This window comes from Myodes glareolus, chromosome 18, assembly GCF_982192425.1.
Source record: "Myodes glareolus chromosome 18, mMyoGla1.1, whole genome shotgun sequence".
Lineage (NCBI taxonomy): Eukaryota > Metazoa > Chordata > Mammalia > Rodentia > Cricetidae > Myodes > Myodes glareolus.
Window position 1 is genome coordinate 70,523,809 of NC_142043.1, and position 15,529 is coordinate 70,539,337.

The window sequence follows — 15,529 nt, forward strand, 5'->3', positions numbered from 1 at the left end:
CGGTAACAGTTGTGTCCTTGAGGGGAGTTACCTGTGTGCACTGTCTGTAATTCTGTGGAGAAAAGGTAGAAGGATCATGACTTCAAAGTCCGTGAGTTCCAGGCCAGCCTGACTTACATAAGACCCTGTCTCAAAACACCAAAACTACTGCTGGCTGTGGTGGTTCGCATCTTAATCCCAGCCCTGGAGAGGCAGAGGATCTCTGTCACTTTGAGGACTGGTTTACATAACAAATTTCAGGCCTGGAGTGGTTGCTTAGTAAGAACCTGTCTCAAAATCAGCAGCTACCACAAAAGTTAGACATGGCAGCACCCTGTTCCTTAAATCTCAGCACCCAAAAGAGGCAGGAAGATTGGAACCTTACAGTCAGGCTGGGCTATAAGAGACTCTGCCTCAAAACCAAACCAAAACACCAGAGAGCTATTAGTTAATATCTCCTTTTCCGATTATTTTGGATTTTGCTTTATTTAAGCGGTGTCTCATGCACCCAGGCCAGCCTTGAGTTAGTCACCCACTGCGTCCACCTCTGAAGTGTGAGGATTATTGGCTCGCTGTTGCTTTTCTGAGACAAGGGCTCATCCTGCAGTCTAGCCTGAACTTGAACTCAGTGTACTGGGATCACAGGCCTTGCAAACACACCTGGTAGGCGTCTTCTCCTTTTCACCCTGTCCTAACCTCAGATGACCAGAGACTCCTGAGGTTTTAAATGGTCGCCACAAACCAAATACCACACTGAGCATTGGGTGGGTTGTGGGTCGTAGAGGAATTGCTTTAAGTTAGAAGCCAATGTGGTGGAACCGAATAGAAGACCTGGATATCAATCCACACATCTTTGAACACCTGATCTTTGATAAAGAAGTAAAAAATATCAAATGGAAAAAAGGCATATTTAACAAGTGGTGCTGGCATAACTGAATATCAACATGTAGAAGAATGAAAATAGACCCATATCTATCACCATGCACAAAACTCAAGTCCAAATGGATCAAAGACCTCAACATAAAGCCAGCCACACTGAACCTTATAGAAGAGAAAGTGGGAAGTTCACTTGAATGCATTGGCACAGGAGACCACTTCCTAAATATAACCCCAGCAGCACAGATACTGAGAGAAACAATTAATAAATGGGACCTCCTGAAACTGAAAAGCTTCTGTAAAGCAAAGGACACGGTCAACAAAACAAAACGACAGCCTACAGAATGGGAAAAGATCTTTAGTAACTCCACATCAGACAGAGGTCTGATCTCCAAAATATACAAAGAACTCAAGAAATTGGACACCAAAAGATCACATAATCCAATTTAAAAAAAAAAAAATCGAGTACAGACCTAAACAGAGAATTCTCAACTGAGGAATCTAAAATGGCTGAAAGACACTTAAGGAAATGTTTAACATCCTTAGTCATCAGAGAAATGCAAATCAAAACAACTCTGAGATTCCATCTTACACCTGTAAGAATGGCCAAGATCAAAAACACTGATGACGACTTATACTGGAGAGGTTGTTGGGAAAAGGAAACACTTCTGCATTGCTGGTTGGAATGCAGGCTGGTACAGCCCCTTTGGATGTCAGTGTGATGATTACTCAGAAAATTAGGAAACAACCTTCCTCAAGACCCAGTAATACCACTTTTGGGTATATATCCAAAGGATGCTCACTCGTGCCACAAGGACATGTGCTCAACTATGTTCATAGCATAGCAGCTTTGTTTGTCATAGCCATGAACCTGGAAACAACCTAAATGCCCCTCGATCAAAGAATGGATAAAAAAAATGTGGTAATTTACACAATGGAGTACTACACAGCAGAAAAAAATAACAGCAGCTTGAGTTTTGCAGGAAAATGGATGGAGCTAGAAAACATTATTTTGAGTGAGGTAACCCAGACCCAGAAAGACAATTATCACATGTAGTCACTCATATGTGGTTTTTAAACATAAAGCAAAGAAAACCAGCCCACCAATCACAATCCCAGAGAATCTAGACAACAATGCGGACACTAAGAGAGACTTACATAGATCTAATCTACATGGGAAATAGAAAGTAGAAAAAGACTAGATCTCCAGAGTAAATTGGGAGCATGGGGACCTTAGGGGAAGATTGGAGGGGGGAGGAGAGAGGCAGGGAGGGGAGCAGAGAAAAATGTAGAGCTCAATAAATATCAATAAAAAAGAGCTTAAAAAAGAAGGAAGAAGAAGAAGAAGAAGAAGAAGAAGAAGAAGAAGAAGAAGAAGAAGAAGAAGAAGAAGAAGAAGAAGAAGAAGAAGAAGAGGAGGAAGAGGAAGTTGTCATCAATGTGGGCTACACAGTGAGTTCCACTGCAGTCTGGGTTACAGAATGAGACTCTGTCTGTCTCCAAAATGCCAAAACATCGGGTTTGGAGAGATGCTTCTGCAGTTAAGAGGGCTTGCTGCTCTTATGGAGGACCTGGATTGGATGCCTAACATTCATGTGAGGTGGCTTACAATCACCTGTAACAACTCCAGGTCCAAGGATCAGACACCTTTTTCTGGCCTCCACAGGCACCCACACATGTGGCATACCTTCACACAAACACAGACAGACAGACAGACAGATAGGAATATTTTTCAGATTAAAATCTTTTAAAATGTTTTATTACTTTGTTATTTTCTGTGTTTGAGTGTTTTTCCTGAATGTATGTCTGTTCACATATGTGTGCCTGGTGCCCTGAAAGAGCGGGAGATGTTGTCAGATCCCATGGAACTGGAGTTTCAGACGGCTGTGAGCTACCATGACCTGGGTTCCGTGGAAGAGCAGCCAGTGCTCTCAACAACTGAGCCATCTCTCCGGTTCACTAAATAAAGTAAAATCAATTTAGTTAGATATGCTAGTACACTCCTTTAGTCTCTGCACTTGGGAGACAGAGGCAGGTGAGTTCCAGGCTAACCTGGTCTACCATTTAGGATTACATGTGAGATCCTATCTCAAAATGACAACAACAATAATAATAAAAGAGAAAACTATGATTGGGCACCTGGGCACTCCCTTGCAATCTCAGTGCTGAGGAAGTGGAGACAGGCTCATGTCTGGGACAGCATGCCAGACAATCTTGCCCAATGAGTAAGTTCCAGGCCTCAGTAAAAGTTCCTGTTTCAAAGAAAAACGGGGGGTGGAGGGTGAGGAGGGTGGGCAGAAGTTGACCTCTGGCCTGCGCAGGCTCACACAAGAAGAAGAAGAAAAGTAAAAGCGTTAGGAAAACGTAAGGAAGCTGAGGTGAGAGGCTCAGAAACTCAGAATCTTTCCTAATCCCTACTGGCAAGAAAGTGGCTATGTACCAGGCCGGGCAAGCCTGCTCGGAGGGCAAGGCTGGGATTCTTGTGTTCTTCGCGGCAGGAACTGAGGGCAGAGCTGGAATTATATAACCGTGCTGGGTTGGGTGCTGGTACAGGCCAGTGGAAACTCATCATGGATAGGGTTACGAAATAAAGGCAGTTCGTGCAGCATTGCCGCTGAGTGTCCAAACCGCTGTGTCTAGAGTTCTGTGAATGCATGGGGGAGGGAAGGCGGGCGGTGTTGGTTTTGTTTTTAATATGCTGATCGTTTAGGTGGAAAGAAAAGAGACCACTAAGTATTGTCAATCTGAATTTTATCTTCTAGAAATTAAAATTGATATTTCAATTCTCTCCTTAACAACTACAAGAGAAGCCGAGCTGTGGCGGCGCGCGCCTTTGATCCCAGCCGAGCTGTGGCGGCGCGTGCCTTTGATCCCAGCACTCGGGAGGCAGAGGCAGGCGGATCTCTGTGAGTCTGAGGCCAGCCTACAGAGCAAGATCCAGGACAGCCAGGGATACACAGAAAAACTCTCTTGGAAAACAAAACAAAACAAAAAACACCAAAAAGGAAAAGAAAGAAAGGAAAGAAAAGAAACCCCAAGGGAAAAAATGGGCAAGTTTCATTTTCAGAAAGAGAGCAAGGAGTCTCATCCAGGTTGGTGTCACAGTGACCCTCTTCCTGACTCTGCTTCACCCAAGACCCTGTGCCATGGTCAGGGAATTCCAAGGGAATTCCGGAACATTTGCTTTCTGCCTTAGCATTCCGATCACGCTCAGCCAGCTCTGTCACCGGCTCCATCTCCCTTTTTTGTTCTGTGGGGAGTGTGTGTAGGGGGTGAGACAAGGTCTCACTGTGGAGAACAAGCTGACCTCATATGTGTAACAATTCCCCTGCCTCAGCTTCCAAGCTCTGGAATTCATAGGCATTGGCCGTTATACCTGGCTCTGTTGCATCATCATAGAAGGAGAAAAGTACTTTTTAGGGTCTAATATCTGAAATAATGCTCATGACTATGTGTGAGATGGAGGCACACGGAAATATAGAATACTTTTATGTAGATATTCTTATCGCTTATGTTCCCTTAACTAGGTTATAATTTTTTTATTTATTTATTTTTCAAGACAGGGTTTCTCTGTCCTGTTGGAGCCTGTCCTGGAGCTAGTTCTGTAGATTAGGCTGGCCTCAAACTCACAGAGATCTGCTGGCCTCTCCTCCTGAGTACTGGGATTAAAGGCGTGCACCACCACTGTCTGGCCTATAAACTTTTTTTAAAAAAAAAAAGACAGTCTCACTATGTAGCCCTAAATTGGCTTAGAACTTGATACACAGACCAGGCTGACCTCAAACTCACAGAGGTCTGCCTACTTCTAACTCCCCAGCGCTATCTTTAGACGTGTGAGCCCTATAACTGGTCCCAGGAGTGGTATTTCATGTCCTAACCTCCTTGAGAGGCATTTGACGGTCAGCCTGCGAGTGTGGGGTTCACAACACATTCAGCCACCCCGGGGCCTGCAGCCGTGTCCTCGGCCACACGCCAGTGTCCTGGAGGGCTGCTGGGAGGACTGCGGAGCTCACAAGCTGGGATCGCTCTGGACTGGTTGATTTTCCATATGGCCAGTGAGAATGGGAACTCAGTGGCCTCGGTTCCCTTTCGCATTCTGGGCTTCCTTTCCGTAGAAGTGTGGGTCGTGGCTGTGACCGTAATTGTGTTTCCCTCTCTTCAGAGATTTCTTCGGAAGTGGTTTCCAGACTCTTGAACAGTCAGTGGAAGACACCAAGAAAAGAGGGGGGATGAACCTGACTCTTGGAAGAAACAGAAGAGCTAGGAATGAGGCGCTGTGCATCGCTTGCTTGGTGCACGTCACTCTCTGGGCTTATCCTTAGCAATACACACAAAACTAACCCCATCGGTCTGCACCCACGTCTTCCCAAGTCCTCTCCAGCCTACAGTCAGTACCACCTCTTTCTGTGAGATGAGAATGTTGTGTCTCCTCCGCCCTTTCCTGTCCGGTCACCAGCTCACTTGCTGATTGATCATTATTGGCTCTAATCTTTTTGTGTTGGTTTTGTTTGTTATTGTTCTTTTTTTTTTTTAGCCCAGGGTGACCTTGAACTCATGATTCTTCTGCCTTTGCCTTCGGGTGCTATGAACTCACCCACGACTGCAAATGGTCCTCTGAAATGACCTCAAGACCTCCAAGAGTCTCATGTGCGCACCTCAGTTGGAGGAAAGACTTTAGGGCTGGTTCATACTCACTGGCTGTCTTGCCCCCTAAACCAGGACCCAAGCTAGGGGTACTGGCTTCTCCCCAAGGACTGGCATTGGGTCAGAATAACCAGCCGGATAACTGTAGCCCAGGGAGTTATATATACGACCTTTGAAATTAATCCTTTAGAGAGGCACAAACCACCAGACCTAAGCAGGAGGGCAGTAAGCAGCATGCTGCAAGTCAGGAGGGCCTCAGAGAGGGAGGAAGCCTGAGCATTGTTCAGTTTTGTTCCTGAAGCCAAAATTCCTGGTAGCCAAATCCAGCTTGCCTCAACCAGCTATTCAGTGCCTCCAGGGCCTTCTCCCAAACCGCCAACAGAGGACCAACCTTACCTTCTCCAAAGCTCACTGGAAAAGTAAATGGGTTAAAACATGGAAATGGACCATGGTGAACTGATTCTAGCCTCCCCTACTCCATCCTAGCCTGCTACAGCCAATGTGCCAGGATGAGGGAGACCTGGATTCAAGCTGACACCCACTGTGTGACTATACAGTCTTGAGGAAGTCCATCAACCGTGAAACAAAGACATAGACAATAACTGTGGGGGCGAGGTTGGATTTCAGCGCTTAGCACCTAGCCGTTCTGCATGCAGGGTGTCATTTGAGCTGCAGGACCTGGGCTGGTAACTTCACACACACACACAGCACTGGTGCAGAGCCAATGGGGAGAGGCTGGTGCTGAAGCTGCTGTGGCCTCCCAGGCTGTGCAGGTCTGAAGAAGCTTCTGGTAACATGCCAGCTCATTTCTGTCCCCTGAGGTAACCCAGGTAGGAACCTGTCTTTGACAAAGAAAATGCTTTGGCTTGTATTTTTAAAGCGAGACTTTTACCTCAGGGACATTTCAATGCCATCTCTTTAACAGTCTTGCGAAACTGGGCGTGGCAATTGCAACCTTGCCTGTCATCAACCTACAGCAGAAGGTCTGAGACCTGAAACGCAAAGTAAGGCCTATCCCAAGAACCAAACCACGGTGGGGAAAAAGGCTGGCAATTCTCCTGAAGTTAAAAATATACCAGTAAGCTGGGTTTGTGGCTCTGTGGTATGATGTTTTCCTACTAAACAAAACAAACAAACAAACAAAAGAATAAAAATAAGGACTCCAGAGAAGCCAGTGGTTAAGAGCACTTGCTGCCCTTGCGGCAAGGAGGCTTGGATTCCCAGCACCCACAGGCCAGCTCACAAACACTTGTTACTTCAGCTCCAGGGAACCCAGCGCCCTTTTCTGGCCTCTGCTCACTAAGCACATGATGTGCATACATGTAGGCTCTCACACATAAGATACACGTTAAATAAAAATAAATACATCTCTGCCTTTAATCCCAGCACTTGTGATATAGAAACAGGTGATCTCTGTGAGTTTGAGGCCAGCCTGGTCTACAGAGCGAGTTCCAGGACAGGCTCCAAAGCTACGGAGAAACCTTGTCTCAAAAAAAAAAAAATCAAATAAATAAATAAATAATAAAAAAAGAGAGTAACAGCTGGGCGATGGTGGTGCACACCTTTAATCCCAGCACTCTGGAGGCAGAGGTGGGTGGATCTCTGTGAGTTCGAGGCCAGCTTGGTTTACAAGAGCTACTTCCAGGACAGCTAGGGCTGTTACACAGAGAAACTTTGTCTCAAAAACCAAAAAAAAAAAAAAAAAAAAAGACAGAGAGAGTAACAAAATAGGGATTGGAGAGACGGTCTTATTAAGAGCACTGACTGCTCGCAGAGGACCCAGCTATAATTCTTAGTACCCATATCTGTGGATCACAACCACCTGTATGTAACTCCAGTCAGGGAATCCAGCCCCCTCTTCTAGCAACCATGAGCACCAGGCATGTATAAGGTGTATTTACATACTGCAGGTGAAACATTTATACACAAAAAAATAAAAATAAATCTCTTAAAGAACAAATTAGGTCTAAAGAGATGGCTCAGCAATTAAGAGCTCTTACTGCTCTTCCAGAGGAATAGGTACCCACATGGTGGCTCACAACCATCTGTAACTCCAGTTCCAGAGGGTCTGATGCATCCTTTTGACCTGTGCGGGGATGGCTGGAAAACATTCAAACACATAAAATAAGTAGATCTTTTCTTAAAGTTTTTAGGACAAAAAGTATCCCAAGAGAGAAAATTAAAAAAGAAAATATCCAATTATTCAGCTTGCGGGGGTCAGTTCTCTCCTTTACCATGTGGGCCGTGGCAGGATTGGCAGCCTGCTCCTTCATCCTCTGAGCCATCTCGATGGCTCAACGATTTCTTAAAAATTGTCATTACAGTGCATTTATGCATTTAGTGTGCCATATATAGGTGCATGCATGAGAAAGAGGGAAGGAGACAGAAAACTCTAAGAACTGATTCTCTCCTTCCATCATGTGGGATGTGGACGAAATCAGGTTTTTCAGGCTTGGAGGCAAAGTACCTTTGGGCATTGAGACATTTCTTCTGTCATTGGTTTTTTTTGGTTTTTGGTTTTTGGTTTTGTTTTTTTTTTAACAGTGTCTTGCTATGTCATCCTGAGTGACCTAAGGCTCTATACTTAAATCAGACTGGCCTGGAACTCAGAACGAGCTTCCTGCCTCAGCCAGCCAGGTGATTACAAACACGCATCCCTACACTTAGCTTTTGTTTTTTGAGTCAGGGTCTTGTGTAGCCTCCTTAGACTTCAAACTCACTACACACACACACTACACACACACACCTGGATTTCGGAAGGTTCTTTGTGGCTCGTCACTGTCTTCATTTCTGGTAGTGAATAGTTCTAAATACCAACATCATTACTTAAGTTGGTCTCCTCTGAGATTCAGCAGCTTCAAGGGTGGCTCAGCTGCTCAGGAATGTGGGAGTCCCCTTTTTCTTTTCTGAACTATGGAATGTAGCTATACAACCACTCCTATATTCTGGGGTTCATCTTGAGATTCGGCAGACAGGAGCAACTCCAAATGGGCAGGCAGATATCGAGGGAAGGAGTTCAACGCTGACCAAGAGAAGCGCGCATGCTATCTGCCACGTTCCCCTTGTGAGCCACCCACCCACCGTGCTGGGTGGGGTTTTCAACGCCCTGATTGAGGCAGGGAAAGTCTGCTCGGGAGCCAGGATGACGGCAGCTTCAGGCCCAGACACTCTAGGGAAACTGTGAGGCGGGGAGAGAAAACCCGAAGGGAAAGCAAAGCTATATCCAGTCTGCCCGGCCCAGCTTCCTCTTTCATGAGGTCACAGCCAAAGCCATACTGGGGCGGCAGGGTGCCAGGGATTTAGTGAGGTTGTTTTTTCCCTAACTTGGTTCTGAGTCACATGGCATCTACTCTTCCCAGAAAACCACGGCAGGGCTCACCCTTGGCAGCCGATCAAGCCGGTCCTAACACGCGATCCCCGACGGCATCTGGCCAGCCCTCCACGGAGCACCACCTCTGGCCCCAGGCCTCCCTGGGAGGGGACATTCCCTTCGAACCTTTAAAGAAAAGGGCCTTTGGCAATTGTTGTGAAAGGGGGAGGGAGGCACGTCTGACTTTCGGGGATCTGTGAGAGACGCTGCTGAATCACGGGGCTTCGGGGCTTCGGAAATAGACCTCGGCTGGCGGGCCTTCGGTGTAAGGCCTTCAACTGTAGAGAACAGTCGCCAGTAAATACAGGGTGCCGGAAAAAGCAAGAGACAACTTTATTCATTGTACCTTTCCCCGGTGATTATGTTTTGATCTTGTCTCAAAAAGGTGTGCGGGGGTGGGGGAAGCTGTGGCTCAGCAAGAGAGTGCTTAGCACACGGGAGGCCCTAGATTCAGCCCCAATGACTGACACGGGAGTAGTGAAGGGAGGGGCAGACCGACTCCCATATGATTGCGTCTGTACTGATGTAAAGAATCCCCGGTCCCTAGCTCTTTCCAGTCAGTCTCTGCTGATCTAGATGCCCAGCTCTAGGGGGCTGCAGTGTGGCTCACTGGGAAAAGTGCTAGCCTAGCATGTGTAAGGCACTGGGTTGAGTCACAGCCCCCACCCCCACCCACCTACCCCACCCACCCCCACTCACCCCACCCACACTCACCCCCATCCCCACCCCACCCCATCCCCGGGCGTGGGGGGTGGCTTTAAAATTTCAGTTAAATGGAGTGAGTGAGGAATACTCAGGAGGCATAGGCAGGGAGGTGAGGGGCATCGCTATCACTCTTTGGCCTTTCGACTAAGATCAAGAAGAGCTGGAAGCCAAGCTGAGCTACAAAGCAAGATCTGTGTCAGAAAGCAGTGTGGGGCCTTGTAGATTAGTTGGTAGAGTGCTTGCTTAGCATACAGGAGGCCCTGTGTTCAAAGTCCAGTACCTGGTAAACTAGGCATGGTGGTCACGCTTGCCTGTAACCCCAGCATTCAGAAGGTAGAGGCTGAAGGGTCAATCAGTTCAAGGTCATCCCCAGTCACGTCAGAGGTCAAGGCCAACTTGGTCTACACGAGTCCCTGCCTTTTTTTAAAAAAAAAACTCGAGTGTGTGTGTGTGTGTGTGTGTGTGTGAACATTCCAGCCACAGTATGTGAGTGAAAATCAGAGGACCATCTGTGGGAGTTGGTCCTCCCCTTCCACCGTGTTCCCACTATTCCTGGGAATAGGAAAACTGGAACCAGCAGCCAACAAAATGGACAAGTCAACCTTCATACAATGATAATCTGGTGCCTTTAATCCCGGCACTCGGGAGGCAGAGTATCTCTGTGAGTTTGAGGCCAGCCTGGTCTACAGAGTGAGTTCTAGGACAAGATTTAAAGCTGCAGAGAAACCCTTTTTTTAAAAAAAATAAACCAAACTAAGCAAATAAATAGAAAAATAATAATAATCTGGCAAGAAAGAAACTGAGAGTCAAAGAGAAAACCTGGGTCCTGAAAGCCGGTATGGGAAGGCTGCCTTGGTGGGAGAACAGGGGTGTGGAGAGTTTGTTCTCTGTAGACTCCAGCTCACCTTTGATGCAGCTGTGCCAAGCTGGGCTGGGCCAGACTGAGCTGCATCACAGGGCAGGTGGTCCATTTACCTCTGCAGCTTGCCTGGGTGCTCCAGGCACACTTGCTCCGCTTTTTTGCGTCATAGGAAATTGCCAGGACCTCGTCGAAGCTAACAGTCAGCTTCAGGGGTCATTTATTAACTGCCTAAGACACACGGTGTGCTCTACTCCCGTCAGGGAGTGTACGCCTCTGGCCAGAATTGTTCCTGCTGGACTGTGTGTGCACGGAGGCCAGTCGGGAGCAAGGGTGAGCGTGTAAAATCGCTTGCACTGGCTGAGCAAGAAGCAGGAATGCAGAAGTCTCCTTTCTCGGTGATAAACAAAGAACCACAAAAACTGCCTGAGATGGACAGCGAAGGGAAGGGAGAAGGAACTGCAGACTGCATCTCCTAGAGTCTTATCGAGTGAGGCTGCTTTCCCGCTGGAGCCAGCTCACAGTGCCCATCTTTGCTCCCCAAAGCTCCTGCCCCCAGTCTCACAACAATGGCTGCTACCCAAGTAGCGTGGACTTCAGGCTGTTGTTTATTTATTATTTCTGGCTCTTTCTTTGGGGGGTGAATAGGGTCACTACCCTCCTGCCTCTGTCCTTTTTATTTTCTTTTGCTTTTTAGTCAGGGTCTGTCCATGTAGACCTGGCTGTTCAGGAACTTGCTACGTCAATGGGTTGGTCCTACTCACAGAGACCACCTGGCATTAAAGGCGTGTGCTGGCATACTCAATTCATTTTTTTCTAAGATTCATTTTGGTTTTAATTCTGTGTATGTGTGGCTATTGGAGCGTATACACACGATTACAGGTGTCCCCTAGGATCAGAAGAGGCCACTGGGTGTCTGGAGCTGGAGCAGGCTGGTGTGAGTTGCTGGCTATGGGTACCAGAGTCCTCTGGAAGAGCAGCAAATGCATGTGACCACTGAGCCAGCACCTTGGTTATTTTTAGTAGTGTGCATTCATTGTCTAGAGGGAAGGGCTTTGCTTTGTTATGGCATTGTCTGTATCGTATGCTTTGCTCAGAATCGCCTTCCTCCTCCCGGTGGTCTTCCCACTGGTTATTTTCCTCTCAGTGAATCCCTGTTTCTTCTTTCATTTTCTTTTTTAGGTTTTATGATCTCGATAGCAAATGTGAGAGAAAGCATGCGACGTGTCTTGTAACGTGATGATAACTTGTGCACCAAGCATTTAATCTCTGCCTAACTGAAAGACCAGTCCGCCCACTTGCTAATTGAGGAAACAGGTTTTCAAAGAGTAACCGGCCTAGCATCACATGGTTAATAAATAACAGAACCGGATTTTCTCAGTGCCACTAGCTTGTAATACGTTCCTTTTGCCTCCCGTGGTTTCCACCTCAGACTTGTCTCGGTCAGCAACATATCGACATGCCGTGCGAGTAGGAGCCTTTGGTTGTCCTTCTCAGCCCTCAAATCTCTGGCTGCATCTCTCTGTCCTGCTTTTCTTTCTCAGAAGCACACACTTTCAAAGGTCTACTGTTCCCCCCTTCTGTCTGCAGCCATCTCCCAGGTCCCTGGGTTGCACATTAGGCTATGGTAAGCCATATTGTGGCACTCCAGGTGGGACGCAACCCTGGCCTAGTCCTATGCCAAAGACTTGGTGAAGGAGAAGGTAGGGGCTTCCTCATCTGCAGGAGGAACAGACAAACCTGAGCCACAGCTGAGTAGACTCCAACTTCTGCTTTGAAGAGGAAGTGCAAGCAAGGTTCTGAAGGGACAAAGCTGGACAAACATCGGGATGAAGTTTAGAAGAGACAGATCTAAAACCATGCGTTCAGGGGCTGGAGCAATGGCTCCGTACGTAAGGGCCTCATCAGATCCACAACACCCACACAGAAGCTCACAACCTTCCGTAATTCTAATCCCAGGGGATCGGCACTGCCTTCTGCCCCCAAGGGCACTGCACATGGTTGGATAGACCCACATACAGGCCAAAGATCCATACACACAAGACAAGTGGGGTTTTTGTTTTTTGTTTTTTGAAGCTAAAACTTTGTATTAAACCCCAACGAGGCACCAGGCCACCTACTGAGGGTACCATGAAGCCGCATGGAGGTAAAGAGCATGTGTGACTTGTACACGCCTAAAGATGAGATTAGACCCAGCCTTGGGGTGTACTTCAGAGACGGAGTACCGGGTGAGCATTCAAGAAGTTCTGGGTTCAATCTCCAGCACCAAAAGAGTTATTAAAGGCGTAAACCAAGATATAATTCTTTTTACCAACTATTTTTGTTAGTTTGTGAAGTAAATAAACAAGAGGCTGAGAAGGAGGTGCTGGTGGGAGACAAGACCCCAGGTCAGGGGAGGAAATGAAGGAACACGCTGACCTGGGAGAGGAAGGGAAGCCAAGGGCCTGTGTCTCTAGGATGAGAACACCGGGCACTGGCCCAGCTGATGCTCTCAGCCTCTGGTACTTCCTGGCTTTAACTCCCCCCCCCAGCCCCCACTCCACGCCCCCTCTTTGGTTTAATGACTCACTCTCCACCTTTCCCCAGCTTCCTGGGTGGCAGAGCCCAGAGTCTCCAGAGACTCTGGAAAATGGGATAAGACTGGGAGAGAAGGACCGGCAACAAGCTGGGTTCTCTGGGTCATCTCGGCAGCCCATGCTGCTCTGGCCACAAGAAATGTCCCTGTCTGGGGAGGACGGTAAAGCTAACGAGGCCCAGCTGGAGCCAGAATTCCAGATGTGGGAGTTTGTGTTGAAACCTGAACCTGAGGTCTCTTTTCTCTTCCCTCCCTGACTGAAGCCCTGAAGAAATTTTCCATCACAAACAAGTGATACATTCCTAACCTGGGGGCCTCCCCGTCTCTCCCACCAAACAGTTTCCTCTCATCCTCTCCATGTGTGAGGTACCCAGGAGGAGAGTGTGGGCAGGTGTGTAGTAGCCTCCGCTCAGGTGCAAACCTGGGGACGCTGGCAGATAGGCAAGGCAGATATGAGAAAGAGGGTTGTTTCTCCTACAGGAAGAGGTGCATGTGATGTGGAAGCTGTCTCCCGTGTTTAGATGGGGATACCAATCCCAGGAAACAGTCACATACATACACAGCAGTGAGACCTCCACAAGTGTGAGGCTTATGTGCTTTCCTAAGCATCCTTGGTTGGAAAAAAAAAACTGCCCCGTGTGTTTCCTGATTGGTGTAAATGCAGTTCTAGGGCTGACGAGATGGCTCGGGAGGAGAAGGTATTCGCTACCAAGCCTGGCGGCCTGAGCTCAGGCCAGTGAAGCCCTCACGGTGGAAGGAAAGTTGTCCTGTGACCCATTCACCCCCAAATAAATGCAATAATAATTTTTAAAACTTCCAGGTTGAGTTGGAAGCCATGACAGTGTATGGCTTTCATCCCAGCACTCGGGAGACAGGCAGGTAGAGCTCTGTGAGTTCAAGGCCAGCCTGGTCTACAGAGTTAGTTTCAGGTCAGCCAGGACTACACAGAGAAACCCTGTCTTGAAAAGTCAAATAAATAAATAAATAAATAGAAAACTTCTAGGTTGAATATAGCTCAGTGGTAAAGCATTAGCCTAGCAGACAGGAGGCCCCATTTTCAGTTTCCAGTTTTTTGGGTTTTGTCTTTAAGTTTTAAAATAGAAATTTCAGCTTTTCCTTTTTAAAAAAAAATTTAATTAGCCAGACAGTGGTGGTACAGCCTTGAATCCCAGCACTCGGGAGGCAGAGACAATCGGATCTCTGTGAGTTCAAGACCAGCCTGGTCTACAAAGAGAGTTCCAGAACAGGCTCCAAAGCTACAGAGAAACCCTATCTTGAAAAACAAACACACACACAAAAAATTTTAATTAAATTTATTCATTTTGGGCTGGAGGGATGGCTCAGCGGTTAAGAGCACTGGCTGCTCTTCCAGAGGTCCTGAGTTCAATTCCCAGCAACCACATGGTGGCTCACAACCATCTGTAATGAGATCCGGTGCCCTCTTCTGGCCTGCAGGGATATGTGCAGGCAGAACACTGTATACATAATAAATAAATCTTAAAAATAAATAAATTTGTTTTTTAAGTGTGTGTTTTGCCTTCATGTGTGTCTGTGCACCACTGCATATCTGGCCCCTGAGGAGATCAGAGACACTATCAACTATCAGAGGCCCTGGAACTGGAGTTAAGGTGGTTGTGTGCCACCATGCGGGTGCTAGTCAAAGCCGGATCCTCAGCAAGCTCAGAAGCTCCCCAGCTTTTCCTAAGACGTTGTTTCTCTGGGAAGTTTAAAGGAACGTATCCACATTTCAGAAGCCTGGAGGCCCTAGCCAGTCTGTGAATAGTATGTGTACCCTTATAGCTCTGTATTTTCATTTTTACTTAATAAGATTATTGAGAGCTAGAGAGAAGGCTCAGGTGGTAGGAGTGCTTGCCACTCTTGCAGAAGGCTGGAAGGCCGCAGTTTGGCTCCTAGCACCCTTAACAGGTGGCTTACAGCTTCTACCGGGCTCAAAACGAGATAAAGTTCTGAGCCAGGTTCACCCTGGAGCCAGTTCTATTTTAAGGCTCCTACGTGTTCTCCCTCCGACGATACGCCAACTTATTACCCAAATCACCCAAATCTGGTGATCTCATGCCAGCAATATCTCTTCTGGTCTTGTTTTGGGCTGCTGTTACCTTCTACCTGAGCCCCCCCCCCCCCCCAGTAGCTCATGGCCCCATCCCAGTCGGTTCCCAGCTTAGATTGCTCTTCTCCTGGATTGTGCTCCACAGTCTGGGGCCTGCCCCGTGAGTGCTCCTCTCTGTCTAATTCCTCGCCCGCCATTAGCATTCCCCAGGAAACTTACTGTGACATTGCTTTCCTCCAGATGAGTCCTGTACTTTTCCAGCTCTGAGTCTCTGCTGACTCTGTCCATTTTTTTTTTTTTCACAGTCACCCGTTCCCATCTGAATGTGTCATATCCCACCTATTGGGTCATCTCAAAGGTCACTCTGGCTGAAGTTTTCCTGACTGATTAGTCAGAGCACCAGCTCCTCAGGGTCCCCTTTGATAGTCTTCTTAGGACCCTCCGGAGAGTTCC